Here is a 17,180-nt window from a genome sequence, read left to right on the forward strand (position 1 = left end):
GTTTAACATGCTTGTTGCATGAAATTGAGGAGCAGTATGGTTTCCAATGGCAAGACTCACTCTTAAATAGTCTGATTTAGTAGGTCAGAGACATGACCCAAGAATCTGTTTTTAAATCCTTACTGACAGTCTTATAACTAATTTGCTGTATGTCAGACCTTCTTTCGAAAACTTCACCTGAATGACTCATTATTCCATATAAAAACTCATTATTCCTTATAAAAATAGGAATGTTACTATTACTATATCCCTGTTACAGATTAAGAAAATGAGGCACATAACAGTTAAATAATTTTTCAGAAGCACACAATAACTGGCACAGATACAAGTATATGTTTTTAAAAAGTGTTTTCAGTTATGACCTAGAAGAAAAAAATGGACATTTTTGTTGATTGTTTGATAAAAATACTGTTTCCATTTGCAGCTCTTCTCGGAAAGGCCATAACTATCAGGACTTCTATTAAACATGATTGTTCAGTGATTCATGGGCTCTGTTTTATTCAAGTCTAAGAAAATATTCATTAGATTTCATTGGCTTTTTGCTTTATTGCTCTGTTTGGAATGTGTAGTCCCAATTGTGGGCCTCTCTGGTAGCTCAACAGTAAAGAATCTGCCTGCCATTGCAGAAGATGTGGGTTCAATCCTTTGTTGGGAAGATCCCCTGGAGAAGAAAATAGCGACCTATTCCAGTACTCTTGCCTGTGAAATCCTGTGGACAGAGGAGCCTGGTGGGCTACAGTCCATAGGATCACAAGAGGCATGACTTAGTGACTAAACAGCAACAAAACCCCATTTGTAAGAAAACATTAATGATTTGAAAGAACAGAATAACAACAGATCACTGGGTCTTCTTCTTTTCTTTTGCTGGCTAGGAATTATTTCCCCTTTACTTCTCTGCTTTGGGATGTGTAAGTGGTTTTGTTTTGTTTTAAACATCCAAGCCAACTCCCTGGGCTCATAGAGGCTTAATAGTCAGAAATAATGAAGAGAGAAAGGAAAAGGTGAATTCATTTTCAAAAGATAACCTAAGAGAGAAGAAATGACAAAATCAGGTGTTTAATGTAGTGGGTCAAATGCTGGGGGAAGCTGAGGTCAAGACTGGACAGAACTGTCTTGATTTTCTAACAAGTATCTTATACTGTCCCAGTGATGGTGGGATGTGAGGGTATGGAGGCTGAAGGTAGAGCCACGGTATGTAATGCATTATTTCAGGATGACTTACATCAAACCACATAGTTTGTGCCATGTCCTACTTGGTGATGGGTATGAGTTAACAGAAAGGCAGACCTTTTCATATACACAATTTGTATTTATTGATGAATTTATATTGCTGTGTATTTATTCATCTTGATTGTCATCTGAATGTCTTTCCCTGCCAATAAGATGCATGCATGCATGCTAAGTCGCTTTAGTCCTGTCTGACTCTTTGCGACACCATGGACTGTAACCCACCAGGCTCATCTGTCCATGGGATTCTCCAGACAAGAATACTGGAGTGGGTTGCCATTTCCTCCTCAGGGGATCTTCCCAACCCAGAAATCGAACCTGCATCTCCTGTGGCTCCTGCATTGCAAGCAAATTCTTTACCACTGAGCCACCAGGGAAGTCAATAAAATGGGGAGCTTATAAAAGACAGGGGCAACGACTTTTGCTATTCTGTATTCCTTTTGACAACTAGCAAAGGCCTAGGCATCAAGATTTGAACTGAACTTAATTGGATACATCAATTAAGGTTTCAAGCTGTTTCCATTTGATTGCCAAAGGTAGATGAAAGAAAATGCAGCCTTATAGCATATCATACACTGATGCTATGTTTATATACACATAGTTTCACAAAAGCAAGTCTTGTCCTCAGCTATACTTTAGAATCATATTGTTTATATCATTTTATCTTTATCAATTGGGACTACAGCCTAAAAATAATGAATATTCTTCTTGGAATGGATTTCTCATTAAAATGAAAAAATAAAAAGCTAAGATTGATTTAACAGAGAAAAGTTATATACTGATTTTTTCACGGAGATCCCAAATTTCATAAAGGACCATAAATACTTTGTAATCTAACCTCTTCCTCTTAAACATTTGCCAGTGTCCCAAAGAAATAAACAATCTGTGAATAGTTCAGCACGATTATATGTTTACAAAGCATAGAGGATTTTTCTAATATTTTCCCACCTGGAAAAACTGGGCTTAAGCGTCTTCGGCAATCAGAAAGCAACACCGAGTTCTTCCCAATATGTCATGTCACTTTTATAGCAATCATACTTGCAGGAATGGGACTGGGCAATGGTGGTAACTGTAAACGTTCTGATGTAGAAATTGCAGATGGAGAGCTTGGCTCTGGGGATGGACTTGGAAGGGAGCAGAAAGGAGGCTGGAGAAAAGGCTGTCATATTTCCTCAGAAGAACCGCCAAATCAGAGAGCAGAGAAGATTTCATTGGAGGAGCGCCTTCAACAGCAACTAATCCCGTCATATTGAAAGAAAATTGTAAATGTTTTCTCCAGAAATTGTCTGCACATCGCAGCTAATCGAACACACAGTGACGAATACATACACACTCTCTTTTCATACCAAAGGTGCCCGGACGCAGAGACCCGCTCCAGCGAGTGCGCGTGACACACAGGGGCACGCACACACACACGAACGCACACGCGCCAGCCTGCGGGTTGGCCAGAGCCTTGAAACTGCAGATTCCACTCGGAGATCGCCAGAGCCACGGAACTAATTAGTAATTAGTTGCCCCTACACTAATAACTACTTCCCCAGTCACTTTAGTGAAGAAATGAATCCCGCCCAGCTCGTCAGTCCAGCCAGGTCTCCGTTCGGTCTTGCTCTCCAGACTCATCTTCGTGAAAGCCAGGTTTGAAAGTCCTTTTTGCTTCTTCGCCTTTGGTGTTTGATGTGGCGGGCGGGGGCAGTGTCACTTTAACTCCAGTCTACACCGCCAAGGGCCTCCAGACTCGTAAAGTGCCTGGGACGCGTGTGGGGTGCGCGACTCTGCTAGCGCGCGCCCGAGCCCCACGGCTCCTGCCCGAGCCTTTGGGTCCGCTCTCTCCCCGCCTCCCCCCGCCCCACCCCTCTGAGTGTCGCGGCACCAACTAATCTTTTTCTTTTCGTTTGCAAGATCAAGGGAGAGAGCGAGCCGGCGCCCGGCCTCGGACTCTGAGCCGCGCGCGGGTAGCTCCGCGGCGGGTCAGCCCCGAACCCGCGAAGGGCTCCACGCTCCTGCCAGCCAGCCCACGCCAGGGATACTGCAGCCCGAGGAGGCCACTGGAGCTAATCCGGCGGCAGGTAAGGACAGCCAGCTGCTCAGCCCTACGCTGGCCAGCGCCAGGGACCCTGGCACCTCCCGATTCTCCGGAACGGGCGCGGAGGGGCCTGGGGTGAGGGAATTGGCGAATTCTTCCACAAGTCCAGCTTCTCAAACGGAAACTTTGGTTTCTGGGGCTTGGAGAACTGAGGGCAGCGATGGCGGGTCTGGAAAGCAGGGGCGGAAGAGGCAGAGCGCGGGAAGAGGTGCCATTCCGCGGGCCGCCGAGTCCGGAGGAATGTGGCAAGGCGGCCGGGGGGCCCGAGCCGGCCGGGGCTCGCTCCCTCCTCCAGCCCGCCGCCCCCGCCACTGTCACCAACTCCCCCTCCTTGCGGTGGCCGCAAGACTGGGGAGCTTCGCCCTCTCCTGCCCCTCACGTTTCTTCCAGCCTGGGGTCTGGCCACATCTCCCAGGCGTTTGGGGTGGAGGCCCGGTTCCCCCGGCCCAGCACGATCCCCGGGTTCAACGTTCCTAACAGCTCTTTGGGTGCCCGCGCCAGGTTGCCAGAGGGAGGCTTCGCGCTGTGGTCCAAGGAGCGTGGCCAAGGGCGGGGGGTGGGGGATACGAATGGGGAGAGGGTCCCAGGACAGAGGAGGAGGAAGCCTTCTGCAACCTCGTCCCGTGTCGGCCCGACCACGAGGTCGGCGGTCCGCCTCGGCTAGAGGACAGGGTCTCAGCCCCAAGCCCGCGGGGTCCCGGACCATGCCAGGGCTGCGCCGACAGCCACCTCACAACGAGCTCTGAGCCACGCCGGCGGGCTTCGGGGTTGTAGATTGGGAACAACTGCACCCACAATATCCCCTTGCCGTCCGCACCTGCGGACTCGGGCGATCGCAGATAACTTGTAGCTCTCGGAACCTGCGAGGTTCGGAAGGTCCAAGCCGGCGCAGGGGAGGTCGCGCAGCAATTCCACCTGTGCGCTCTGCCCCCCGCCCCTGGGGCGCCCCCAGCGGGGCCGGACGCTGCTTGCCTGGGAGAGCTCTTAAGAGGTCGAGACCTAAGGTTCCCCGGAATCACTGACTCAGAAAGCAGCGCACACCCACTGCCTCAGCCTCCTGCCAGCGTCCCCATCTTCCTCTAGCCTCCGGCTCGTCGCCGTCCTCCAGGCTGCTCTGAGCCACAAAATCGTAAAAGGGAGGGTCCACTGGGCTCGCCAGACCCACGCCTTGAGACCAGGGTTGCCAGCAAGGAAATATCTCTGGGGAGTCACTCGGGACGGAGGGGAGGGAGGAGAGCGGAGAAACGGAGGTAAACGCCTGAGGCAAGCAGAGCTGTCGACCGACATCTCACCGGAGCCGCCCTCCGGTGTCCTTACTTGGTTCGCGGCCACGGCCCATGCGTGGCTGAGGCCCCCACGGGCTCCAGGTCGGCCCGCCCAGGCGCGGGAGCCGGCAAGAGCACAGAGCCTTCAAGTCCTCGAGCTCCGGGATCCCCCGCATCGACTTTCTATTTCCCTTTCATCTTTCCCTTTTCTGGTTTGTGTTGCTTTTCTTGCTCTTTTTTCTTAGCGCTGGGTGGCAGTGGGTTCGTGTAGTTTGCGCATCCCCTAGTACACACAGCACGCGACACCACACGCATCTCCCTGCTGCAACGCACGCAGCCCCCGCCCCCCCGTTCCACAACCCCGAGGGCCTGCAGCAGGGACCACCTCCTTGGCCAGGATCACCGTCACAGCGGCAATGGCCTTGGCCCGGCGGAGGGCTGGACCAATGCGGAGGGGACCCGGCCCAGATTCCAGAGAGAAACAGTGGGGCAATGGGAAAGGCCTGGGAAAAACTTGAATTTGGGTTGAGGGTGGGGTGGGGGGAGACTCTGAGGGCAAAGGCCCCCAGCACTGGAGCTCGGCTGCAACTGCTCCGAGGGGACCCTGAGGCTCTGGCCCCCTCGGCGCCTGCGTGGAGGAGAGCCCACTCGGGGGAGCAACCTCTCTCTGGAGAAGTTCAGATAGCCAGGTCCTGGAGTGGACCAGCAGCTCTCTTTGCTCCAGGCCTTTCCCGTTTACCTGCCTTGAGAGGGCTCTGGAATGTGGTACCTCCTACACTATAGCTGTTCACCCAGCCTTGGGCCACAGGGTCCCCCTGCTGTATTTTGTTGGCAATCTGTATATATACATTATATATATACAGATTATATATATATATATATATATATATATATATATATATATTATATATAAAATATATAGAAGGATGTATAGAGAGAGTACATTTTCATTGATAAGCAAATAATAAGGATGATGACACAGTTAAGAAACTGCAATTAGGTGTGTGTATGTAGGGTCTTTGGGGGTGATAACCACAAGGGCATAATCATAGAATTAAACCAGTGGATCACACTAAGAACTATATTAGGCTACAATTCAGAAAGTGGACTTTTGAGACTCTTGGCAAATGGATGGAAGAATTTTGTCCCAACAGTGTAGCAGCTTTGCAGGATTTGATGGCTAAGGATTCAAGAAGTAATAAGTTATTATCAGATGAATTTTTATTATTACTATTATTAGTAAATGTGTCTAGCTGTGGCAGTACTATAAGCAACTTCTATTGACTCTACATGCTTTACTAGGCTAAACAATTATGCCAATTAAAGCTGAAAAGTAAAACTTGACCCTAAAAAGGCATGGAAATACCAACCAACTCAGCTTACTGTTTTAAAACTCTGTGAATGAGATGGGGCAGGAGTGGGGTAAAGTTCTTGGATCCAAAAATTCAGGGTGGGCTTCCTGAAAGATGCTTGGTCTTCCTATAAAAGAAAAATGTGACCTATAAAAGAAAAATGTGTTTGCTTATGTAAGGTGTTTGAGGTTGTCTGGGGGGATTGTAGGGAGAAATTAGGTCGATTTGATTATCCCTATCCTAGTTTAAGTTCAAGAGAAGCCACAGAATGTGTCTGTAACTCAGCTGACTTCAGGGCTAAGTGTAGGAGAGTGTGCTTGCGTGCTCAGTCCGTCAGTCGTGTCCGACTCTTTGCGACCACACATTCTGTCGCCTGCCAGGCTCCTCTGTTCGTGGGATTTCCTGGCAAGAATACTGGATGGATTGCCATTTCCTACTCCAGAGGATTTTTCCAACCCAGGGATCGAACCCATGTCTCCCGAGTCTCTTGCATCGGCGGGTGGATTCTTTCTCACTGAGCCACCTGGGAAGCCAGATGCAGGAAAGCCAGCAGGCGAATGTAGGTAAAAGTCTCTTTGGAATGAGCCCCCACAATCTGTCAATCTGTCACATTTAAAAACCGACATTGCTCCAAACACGATCCTATCCCCTTCTTTGCCCAGATAACCCCTAACATCAGGCACTTGTATGTATGTTCAGTGGCAGTGTTACAATTCTAATTTCAGAGTAGCCAACCCTCTGAGCACAGGAGGAGGGAAGGGAAGTCTCAGAGTTTTGGGGAAAACAGCAGACCACAGTCTGCTGGCTCACAGAGAAGGGCGGGGAGGGCAAGGAACCCGCTTTACTGAAGAAGGACGGACAGGAGACACATGTCACTAACCCACAGCAATGAACAAAGGTAAAGCCAGTGCCAGAGAGGAAGAGGAGGCAATTTATTCTAATAAAGGAATTGAAGAGAGAATGGGAGGGAAAAAATGGGGACAAGAATCTGTGAGCATGCCATTAAGAGCCCCATAATAATCTCCATCACTGATGTCAGTCCTTGGGGCATGCCTGTGAGAGAATGCCCATGAGTAACTGCCTAAATATGACCACTCAAACCCCACTCTTATTCTTATCTTAATCTTTCTTCAGTTTACTCAGTAGGATCAAGAAAGACTGACAGAAACATTCTGTCACACAGCTTCCTTGAGGGACCTGGTTTTCTTCTTTTAACTTTGTATTGGAGGTGAGTTGGCATTTTCCTACGTGGGCCTGTATTGTGCCCCTCAGTGAACTTCTCTATATCAAAACCGCCAACATTCTCCTGGTGACTGTTACCACCTGCTTCATTCCCTGTCTCCTGTCCCCATTTTGTCTGCCTTTGGTTCACTCAGCAGACGTGGGGACTGCTTTCCTTACAAGGTGTCGGAGGAAGGGTACTGACCGCGTCCCCCAGAGCTCAGCAGGGCCACTTGGTTGATCATGGTGATAGTAGTCTGTGTTTTGTGTGGAACAAAGGAAGCAGGTCATTTTTCCTTGGAAATGCATTTTCATGTAGTGTGTTCTAAGTCTCTGAAACTGTCCTAAGCACGTCACATCTTTTTCTGTCAGGGGTTTATCCCATGTTTAAAATAGTGTCTGTCACCTTCTAGGACTTTATTAACTATTTGTTGAATGAGTGAATTAATGAATCAGTTTCTTATTGTATCATGGCCACAACCCTATGAAGTAGATGCTATTGTCCCCATTTTACAAATGAGGAAACTGGCTTTCAGAGGGGTCAGGTAATGACCCAAGGTCATATAGCTAGTAAGTCGCGGTCCCTGGATTCAAACAACGGCTGTCTTTGGACTCCTGTTGGACACCAGGCTTTGTCTTACACTGTGGAGATACAGTGCACGTTTTCCCCTATGTCTGGGGAAATCACAACTCTGGTGTTTTGAGTCCAACAGTATTCTCCCCACTCCTTTAGTTAAACTATGTATTCTGGTTGTATTCCCTAAAACCTAAGCAAGAAAGATTCATCGCCAACTAGATTCTTCTGTTGGCATAACCTGCTTGACCCAGTGATTGCCTCTGGCAGAGGAAAGTAAGGGCACAGAAATTACCTGGTATTTTGGCAGACTCTATTTTCACCTATAGTGACACCAAGATTTTCTTTTGCCTGGTGCAGGAGGATGAAAGAGTTTTTGATACTACCCAGTTTAACTCACCTTAAGTGTTGAAGTGGGTAAAGAGGTTTTCCATTGTGATGCAATTAACCAAGAACTGCCTCAGAGTATACACATTCCAACTTCCCTCTAGTTGTCTCTCCACTTGAGTTCCTCTTTCTTTATATTAAGATTGTTGGTGATTAAAGTTCCGAGTTTGAATGGCAGGTTCTGATTTTAGTTAAAACTGATCATCCATCTTTGCTTTGAAAAGCATGGTGTGACTTTGTGAATGTACGATTAGCAAAGTATGTGAGGCTTGTTCTGACTGGTTTGCCTCCTTCTACACTTGATATATTCTTGTCTTTATTTCATTTCCCTTTTTCTGCACACATGTTCAAGCTCCTTCTTTTATACTGTGACCTAAATATACAGTCATCTTAACTGGTGCTGTTACCATGGTAATGTTTCATGGTAGATAAGGGTACACACTAAAAAATCAGTCTCTCATTAGCAATGGAATTCCTTCTTTGTTTTTCGTCCCCCTCTCCCCAATCCAAGCTTTCACTGAATGGCGCCCTCTGGTGTCCAGTAACAGGAAGCACACTACTGTGGATTGGGCAAGAACATTTTTTTAAATTGAGAGAATTTTAGTTTCAATGTTAGTTTGAGGTGGACAGAAGCAAGAAAGACTCTTAATTAGTATGTTTTTAAGTAAATAGATTAGTAGAAAACATTGCCTGCACATATTAAGTACTGTTTGCTGCGTAGAATTCTACAAAGTTATGGGAAATGGATATTTATGACCCTTATGTGTTTAGCATTATTGTGAAAATTTTTCTGTGTGATTTACAAAGAGAGTTTTGTTATAGGAGATACTGAGATATCTCTGGATGAGATATCTAAGCTAGTGGATTGTTTTGTATGTTTAAGTCTTTAAAATTTCAAAATGGAAGTGTTCTGTCTTTAGAATGGGAACACTGTTCTTGCTGGATAGGATATATAATAGTGATGATGATGATAAATAATAATTTGCATGTATAATTTGTTGTTTTGTTATATGAGAAACTTGAAAGTTTGCTCTATATTATTGTGTGAATATCAATATGCATATTATTATTACTCACAAATTACATGACAAATTAGAAGTAAGGTTGATATGCTAGAAATATCTTCTTTCTTCCTCACTCCAATTCTACTGTCACCATCTAACTGAGTCATCAAATCAAACATCTCTTAGATTTGTCTGGACTTCATCGTCTCTTCTCCATCCACACATCTCTTTTAGATCTTTAGCATCTCTTACTTGAACTATCACCAGAGCCTTGTGTTTTTATGGCCTCCCACCTTCAGTCTTTCTCTAGTACAATCTATGCCTCACATTGCCAGAATAACCTTTCTAAAATGCAAATCTGAACATGTCATCCTCTTGTTAAAAATTCTTCACTGTCTCAACTGTCTAGGATAAAATAAAAATCAAATCCACATGAGATTTTCCATAGATGATCAAAGCCTTTATTCCAAGCTCTGTTAGCCATTTCTTCATTCCCCCTCTACACAAGGAAATAATATATATATATATATATATATATATATATATATATATATATATATATATATAGCTTAGTATAATGACTGACAGAGAGTAAATGCAAAGTAAATATTGGTCAAATTTGTTTTCTCTTTATTCTTCTCTTTTTCCTCCTCCTCTTCATTTAATTTACTATTAGTATAAAACTAATAAGCAGTGATAAATATAATACTTATACTAGTCATTCCCCAAACTAATAGGTAAGAAAAGCTATGGTGTGGCAGGTATTTTGCCAAATATTTAGCATCCTATAATTTCATTTAATTTCTCACAATCAGGTACATTGCTCTATGGGGTTGGCAGAATTGTTTTCTTGGATATTAAAATGAGCTGTTTACAAAATGGTTAGCCTGCAAGAGTTCTAGGCAAGTTGAATGATTTTTACCTGGTACTGGTAATGGGGCACTAACCGGAATTTGTTAGTGATGCTGTATTGAGTAATGTCTGTATTGAGAACAGAGAACAGAGGTCATGTTTGCGTACATGACAGGGATATACATTTCAAATGTGTTAGAATCAGAGCTTTACAGAGCTTTATTTTTCCCCAATGTTTTGAGTAAATAATAGGTAACTATTAATATGCCTAGTCCCCCATTCCGTTTTATTGTATCAAGGAAATTATAGGCATATCCATAGGTCAAATAACTAGTTTAAAGTCAAATTTTCAACCCATGGCTTATGTGCAGCAAAAACAAAACTGAAGATCTGTGTTTTTAAGATCAGTGAAAATGAATAGCAAATGTGGTAGCAGAGTATTAGTTTGAAGTTATCTAGATTTACAGGGTTCAGTAGAGCAGGACTTCTTCGTTCTGAAATTGAGGCTCCTAGATCCCCTTGAATGTTGATCTTATGGAAGAAATGGATCTACTTTTTCAGCCATCAACATTCATCATCAACCAGATTCTGAATTATTTGAATCAAATCACCTCTCTCTGCTAGGAAGTCTTTCAAAGAGGTTCATTCACTGGTTGAGTCCTTGAAATACTGTATTCTTCTTACAGAGATTCTGGGTCAGCAGATTTGGGGCCAGACCCAAGAATCTGTGTGTTTAGCACCTCATGTGATACTGAGGTGGGTAAACACAGGACTACATTTTAAAATAAGATCAGATTGAAGAACTGGCATCTAAAGGGCAATGGAGAGGAACAAAGATTGGATAATCAACCCAAATGCTGCTACCAGTATCATCAGGAGTCTTCCTTGTGTGAGCCATTGAGACTGAGAGTTTGGTTGTGGTCAGAGACTATTGGATCTTTCAGTTACATGTGATGAGTAACAATTCAGGAGAATATCCAAAGATAAAGATGCTTCTCTTCTATGTCATATGTCTCTGATACTTATTTGTCTAGATGAAGTATAGTACATACGTATACCTTATGTCCTTAGAATTAAATCAGTCCTGGTTATTGAAGAAATAAGCACTTGATTTCTTTCCATTTTTTCTGTTCAAAATTACTCATTCTCTGCAATACTTCCTTGGGAAGATGTCTTTGTGGTTCCAGAGCTCCTCTGTGCACTCTCCTATCTGGAGTTCTGTCTGGATTTCCACTACTAATCTAGCCAGACCAAGCACCTGGCTCTCTTCCCCTTCCTCTCCCAGCTCTAATGGAGGAGTTCTAGTATGGGAGAGTGGAGAAATTGTCACAAATGTTAATGGGGATACATTTCACTGTTACTGTTGCAAAATGTTGGTGCAGTGATGAAACCAAGTAGCAGACTATAAAACCTCCTCCAGGAAAGGAATGTTATGGTGGTCTTTCCTGATGTTATTGCTCACCCTTGGTCCTGAAGCTGTCTTCCACTTTAATAAAGCAAAGAAGCGCCTTCCCCTACCTCATCAACTATGCCAAGTCAGTAAACAAGATGAAATAATATAGGAAGAAAAGCCTATAATTTCTTGATTATTTAATTAACTACTAAGGAACTCTTTAGGAGTGAGGTGGGAAGCTAAAGAATTACCTAAAGGCTAATTTTTCCTACTCTCTATAAAAGCTAAGCATGGAATAATTTGATTGGCAAGGGAAGAACATAAATTTCATACAATTTCATATTGTTGAATATGATGAAGATTTTCTAATACTCTGTTCTGCTACCATATAGCCAGCATAAAAATAGGAAATGATAGGGAAACTCTACTTAATTGTATTTTTTTGAGAGCGTCAGGACATTTGGTTTCATTTTAGGGAGAAAATAAAGAGCAGCCCCAAAGGCAAAGTGTTTCCCAAATCTGCCTGCTGTTTTCTTGCTTCATCCTCAAAATTACTTTGCTACCAGATTTTATCAGTGGTGTGGGCCGTTTTGTCTTCACATGTAAGCCTAAATATTATAGACTTTTTTCTCCCTTTGTATTGTATCCTGGGAGTACTGAAGGCAGGGAGAACAGTGGATGATGTAGGTTTAACATCTGTTGTCTCTGGCTGATGGGTGTCATTCAAGGGGTCACATTTTTGCATTTACTTTAAAGTGAGCATGACTGGATATTTTTCATGACTGAATGTTTCCATGTTAGGGAAATTTTCAGAATTTTGAATGAGATACTCTTCTGTGACAATAAAGACAATAAAAACAGTGAAATCATAGCCACTCTTTCTTACGTGTCTACCACAGTTTAGACCCTGTGCTTATTTTCTTTATGTATACTATTTCTATAGCTTACACCAATCCGATGTGATAGATGGTTGTTTTTTCTAAGTAAGTGTAGAAATTTTTGCCAGTGGACACAAAATAACTTAAGACCTAAGAGTAAATTCACTGCTTTGGGCATCAGTCTCACATCTAAAGTCAAAGATAAGTATTAATTTTTTTGTTGTTTATTTTGTTTTACTACCATAGGGAGTTTCTTTTAAAAGAATATCCCATTGTATTATTTGCCATCTAATTCTGATAAAGTCAAGGGAGAAGAGGGAAGAAAAGAAATAGGGGCACATCACACTGAGTTAAGAATATGGAAACATGAAAACAGAGTTTATATTTGAGGAATCACTCTCAGGTATATTTAGAATCTACCTTGGCCACTCACCTCCTGGTTTAGTCTGATAGTAGGCTTCCTGTTTGAAGATGCTTTTTCCTTCTTAGCCCCCTGGGAGCTCTCTCTAGGTACAGAGGGGACAAGAGTCTTAAGATAGCTTCTAGGTATGGAATTGCCAAGGCATAAAATATGACTCCGTGAGTATTTATAAAACATATATATGTATATGTAGGAACATTTTTGTTGACTATGAAAACACTATGTGTTGTTAAAATATTATTTGATCTTCTGTTTCCTATTGTGCTACCTATTCCTATTCTCTGCAAGACAATTGCTATGACTTAATGTTAACCTCCACATTGCATATGTAAAAGGCCTAAGGAGCTAATTATTCTGAGGGATGAAGCATCAGTAGATTAATTCTATTCCTGTTTACATGCCCACTGTCAACTCTTAACTATTTGTTTGTATGTCCTAAGTCTCCAAGAATCATTAGTGTCTATTGGTAAATGATAATACCAGCTAATTTTTTTTACAATTAATTGAAATTTCACACTCCTACATTTCAATATCAGTCAATATTTTTACATACTGACACTTTTAATCAAGGAGTATCTTTCACAAGGGAGCAACAGCAAGGCCCTCATTAATTAGAGTAATAATTATTCTTCTCCCTTGCAGTTAGTTAGTTACATAACACATACTTCAAGAAATTCACATCCTTAGCATTCCTCTTTAAACCTCTTCCATTTAAAAGATTCCCTGGCTTCTATCTCTGTAAGAATTTACTAAAAATTCACATTACTTTTATTTTCAAGAAGTGATATAGAAATGAGGTCATATTTATTTTCCAGCGTTTCCATATTCAAACAAAATAAAATGATATCTTTTCTATCATTTAAGTGTTCAGATTGAATCTCAGGAGTTATTTTCAAGGGAGAAAGATGTTGTCAAATGTCTCCCCTTTGATGTTCACTGGTTTATTTTAGCTTCTTTATGGCCATGCAAGTTCCCATGATTCATTTCTCTGGAATCATTCTTTGGTTTCTCAATCCTCAGCTACTTAATTGCTCCTGCCTCTCTTCAGCTTTTTCAGTACACAAAGTTTGTTACATTTCCCCCTCTGATTTAGTCCTATTATTTTAGAAGATATTGAATATAGAGTGTAGGCTCTAATTGGCAGCCTGCTCTCTTCTGCTTTATTAGATATTGCTCCAGTTCTTATATTTTGGCACCTTGTGATGTGAGACGCACTTTTAGAAATATTCGATGGTGACTGTTAGCTGATTTCCCTAATACTTAGGAACTGCGGATCATTGAAATCACTGTGACATATACTGGTCAGAGTTTCTAAAGGTCATTTTCTGCATTTGCTTCCTTTAATTAAATTAGAGTGGGTTATTCATCCCAGTCGCTGCAAATATTTGACTACTTTTAAAAATTATTTTTTCTACCAAACTCCATGTGCTCTTATTTTAACTTCCCAATATAATTGAATATGAAATGATATCAAAAGATCAGTTATCTAAAATTCAAAATGATTTTTCATTACTCTGTATAATTACTGAAAGATAACTTCCTTGCTGCTCATCTTTGTGTGTGTGTGTGTGTGTTTTAAAGAAGTTTTAAGTTCACAGCAAAACTGACTAGAAAGTACAATGAATTCTCATATGCTCCCTGCCCCCATACACAGACGGCTGCTTCCACAGCTCACATCAGCCACTAGAGACGGGCACTGGTTACAATGGATGAACTTACGGTTCCTAGTTTACAGTGGGGTTCACTCTTGGTGGTGTATTTTCCAAGAGTTTTGACAGATGTAAAGATAATAACATGTGTCCACCATTATAGGATCATAAAGGGTAATTTCATTGCCCCACAAAATCCTCTGTGGTTCCCCCTATGTACACCTCTTTCCCTCTTAACCACACTGATCCTTTTACTGTCTCCAGAGTTTTGCATTTTCCAGAATGTTATATAGTTGGAATCATATAGTATGTAGACTCTTCAGATTGGCTTCTTTTACTTAGTAATATGCATTTATGTTTCCTTCATGTTTTTTCTTAGCTTGATGACTCTTTCAATACTTGCCATCTTGTGGTTTTTATTTAACTATTTTTATTTCTCATTATTATATTTTTCACTGTATATATTGCAATCTCACTATATATATAGATAGATAGATAGATATCTATATCTATCTATCTATATATATATAGTAATGCAGACAAAAATATTTAAAATATTTCGCCTCTCTGCAGAGACTTAGTGTGTTTATCCAGTGTAGGCAACTCTTCAGCTCCTTTGAGTCTGTAATTATGAGAAGAGGAAGAATGGACATCGCAAATCTGTTTTTGTTTTTTTTTCTGTTTCTTTTTTCCAAGATCTTCCAAGTCTCAGCAGATCACTTATAATGAAGCTAAGAAGAAAACCTGAGAACTTACCCAAGATACTTTTACTGACCTTTAAATGGAGCGTAAACTTGACTTGTTTTACCAGTAGCAGACAGAGTATTCTTAATTTATTTGAAAAGTAAGACAAATCCTTAGAGGCTTTTCAGTTCAGTTCAGTTCAGTCACTCAGTCGTGTCCGATTCTTTGAGACCCCATGAATCGCAGCACGTCAGGCCTCCCTGTCCATCACCAACTCCCAGAGATTACTCAAACTCATGTCCATCGAGTTGGTGATGCCATCCAGCCATCTCATCCTCTGTCATCCCCTTCTCCTGCTGCCCCAAATCTGTCCCAGCATCAGGGTCTTTTCCAGTGAGTCAACTCTTTGCATGAGGTGGCCATAGTACTGGAGCTTCAGCTTCAGCATCAGTCCTTCCAATGAACACCCAGGACTGATCTCCTTTAGGATGGACTGGTTGGATCTCCTTGCAGTCCAAGGGACTCTCAAGAGTCTTCTCCCAACACCACAGTTGAAAAGCATCAATTTTTTGGCACTCAGCTTTCTTCACAGTCCAACTCTCACATCCATACATGACCACTGGAAAAAGGCTTTTAAAGTTTGACTTTTAGTATCTCTGCTTGGGCTCACTCTTTGGCTTAAACATGTACCTTCTATTCAAGTCCTTTACACAATGAATGAAGTTGTTGCTATTCTCTGGTCTCATAAAAAGAGACACGGTCCATAAAGGGAAGATTTACATTTTGTGGTTTTTAAAGTTTTTCTCAGCATCTTATGCCTGGCTCTATGCTTGGCACGTAGCAGAAGTCAATAAATATTTTTAATGATGATTTTATGCCTTTAGTCTGCTTGCTGTTGTTCACTCACTAAGTTGTGTCCAACTCTTTGCAACCCCATGGACTGTAGCACACTAGGCTTCCCTGTCCTTCACTATCTCCTGGAGTTTGCTCAAACATCATTGAGTCAATGATGCTATCCAACCATCTTTTCCTCTGTTGCCTCTGCTGAACATCCAAAATTTCTTACTACCCTAATCTTCTTCTGTTGGTTTCATAACAAGAAGTCACCATTTTCTGAAATAGCTCAAAGAAATTCTCTTTCTAGGTAAAATTTTCCTTTCAAAATAACCCTTTTGTTCTGACAAGTTTTCCCACTTTTGAAACCAACACTTCATCTAAGCTTGAGCAAAATTTTCTATGGGGTACCTATGTAGGTATATGGTATATGGTACTATAATTACTTTATTTAAGCTGAATGTAATTAATAACTATCACATGAACTTTTAAAGTAACTCACCTTGATTGTTATTATATGTAGGGTATGTTGAAACAAATTTTAGTTAGCACAGATCACATAGGATTTAAATATACACTTTTTTTTCATACTAGGATGGACTTTCAATACATCAAAAAGAATGGACTCCCTTTGTTTCATTCCACCTACAAGATAATATGGAGAATTATCTTAAAAGGTGGAGAATGATTTACATCATGAAATGGAGTGCCATTCTGCATACCTTGCCATACTATGTAGCCTTAGTCTTATGCATAGAATTGGAATAAGAATTTATTTGTTCTTTTATTCATTAATTCAACAAATATTTACTTAGCACTTACTTTATGCAAATCACATTGCTTTGCTATCCCTAGCTATCCCTCCTACTTGACCCCTCTCTCGTCCCACAGAAATATTGCTGGGGAAGTGGAGATACTGTACTCACATGCCCAATTTCACCCCCTTCTTTACTCAGGCTTAGCATTCTGTCATAATAGCACTCTGCAGCCTTGGTGGTTATAGTGGAGCTGTGCTCTTTGGCAGCCAGAAACTTCCACTGGCCTTCACTATTGACTAGAGAGCTTAGAAAGAAAGGGTTTTAAAAAAAAAAAAAAAGAAAGGGTTTTAACATTTCCCCAGACTTGAGGTTCCAGTACCTCACAAAAGGTACACTCCGCTGTCAGGCAGTATAAAATAGTGGTCAAGAATTTGCATTTTGGTTACCATCGTACTCTTGCCAGTTTGTCTCTAGTTCCTTCGACTTCACAGAGTCAAGTCTTTAGTGAAGTGTTCAAAATTATTTAGTCTTGTGCATTTATTTTACAGTTAAGGAAACTGAGCAAGAAATGGAAGTGAGTTGCCTTGTAGGTGACAAG

At 42.0% G+C, this 17,180-nt stretch overlaps 1 protein-coding gene and 1 long non-coding RNA gene across 2 annotated transcripts in view; one reads left to right on the top strand and one right to left on the bottom strand.

The window, feature by feature from the left end:
* Positions 1–1,500: 1,500 nt before the first annotated feature.
* CHRM2 (cholinergic receptor muscarinic 2) overlaps positions 1,501–17,180 on the top strand; it is a 170,529-nt gene continuing 154,849 nt past the window's right edge. The window contains exons 1-2 of the mRNA XM_043873318.1: positions 1,501–2,862; positions 3,127–3,293. The gene's annotated coding sequence lies outside the window, so the exon portion shown is untranslated. The remainder of the gene's footprint in view (positions 2,863–3,126; positions 3,294–17,180) is intronic.
* LOC122674770 lies at positions 14,547–17,047 on the bottom strand. The gene is made up of 3 exons (XR_006335029.1): positions 17,037–17,047; positions 15,942–15,945; positions 14,547–14,680 (listed from the first exon to the last, which is right to left on the bottom strand). It is a non-coding gene; the product is annotated as an uncharacterized LOC122674770 (long non-coding RNA).

This window comes from Cervus elaphus, chromosome 18 (assembly GCF_910594005.1).
Source record: "Cervus elaphus chromosome 18, mCerEla1.1, whole genome shotgun sequence".
In the NCBI taxonomy this organism is placed as follows: Eukaryota; Metazoa; Chordata; class Mammalia; order Artiodactyla; family Cervidae; genus Cervus; species Cervus elaphus.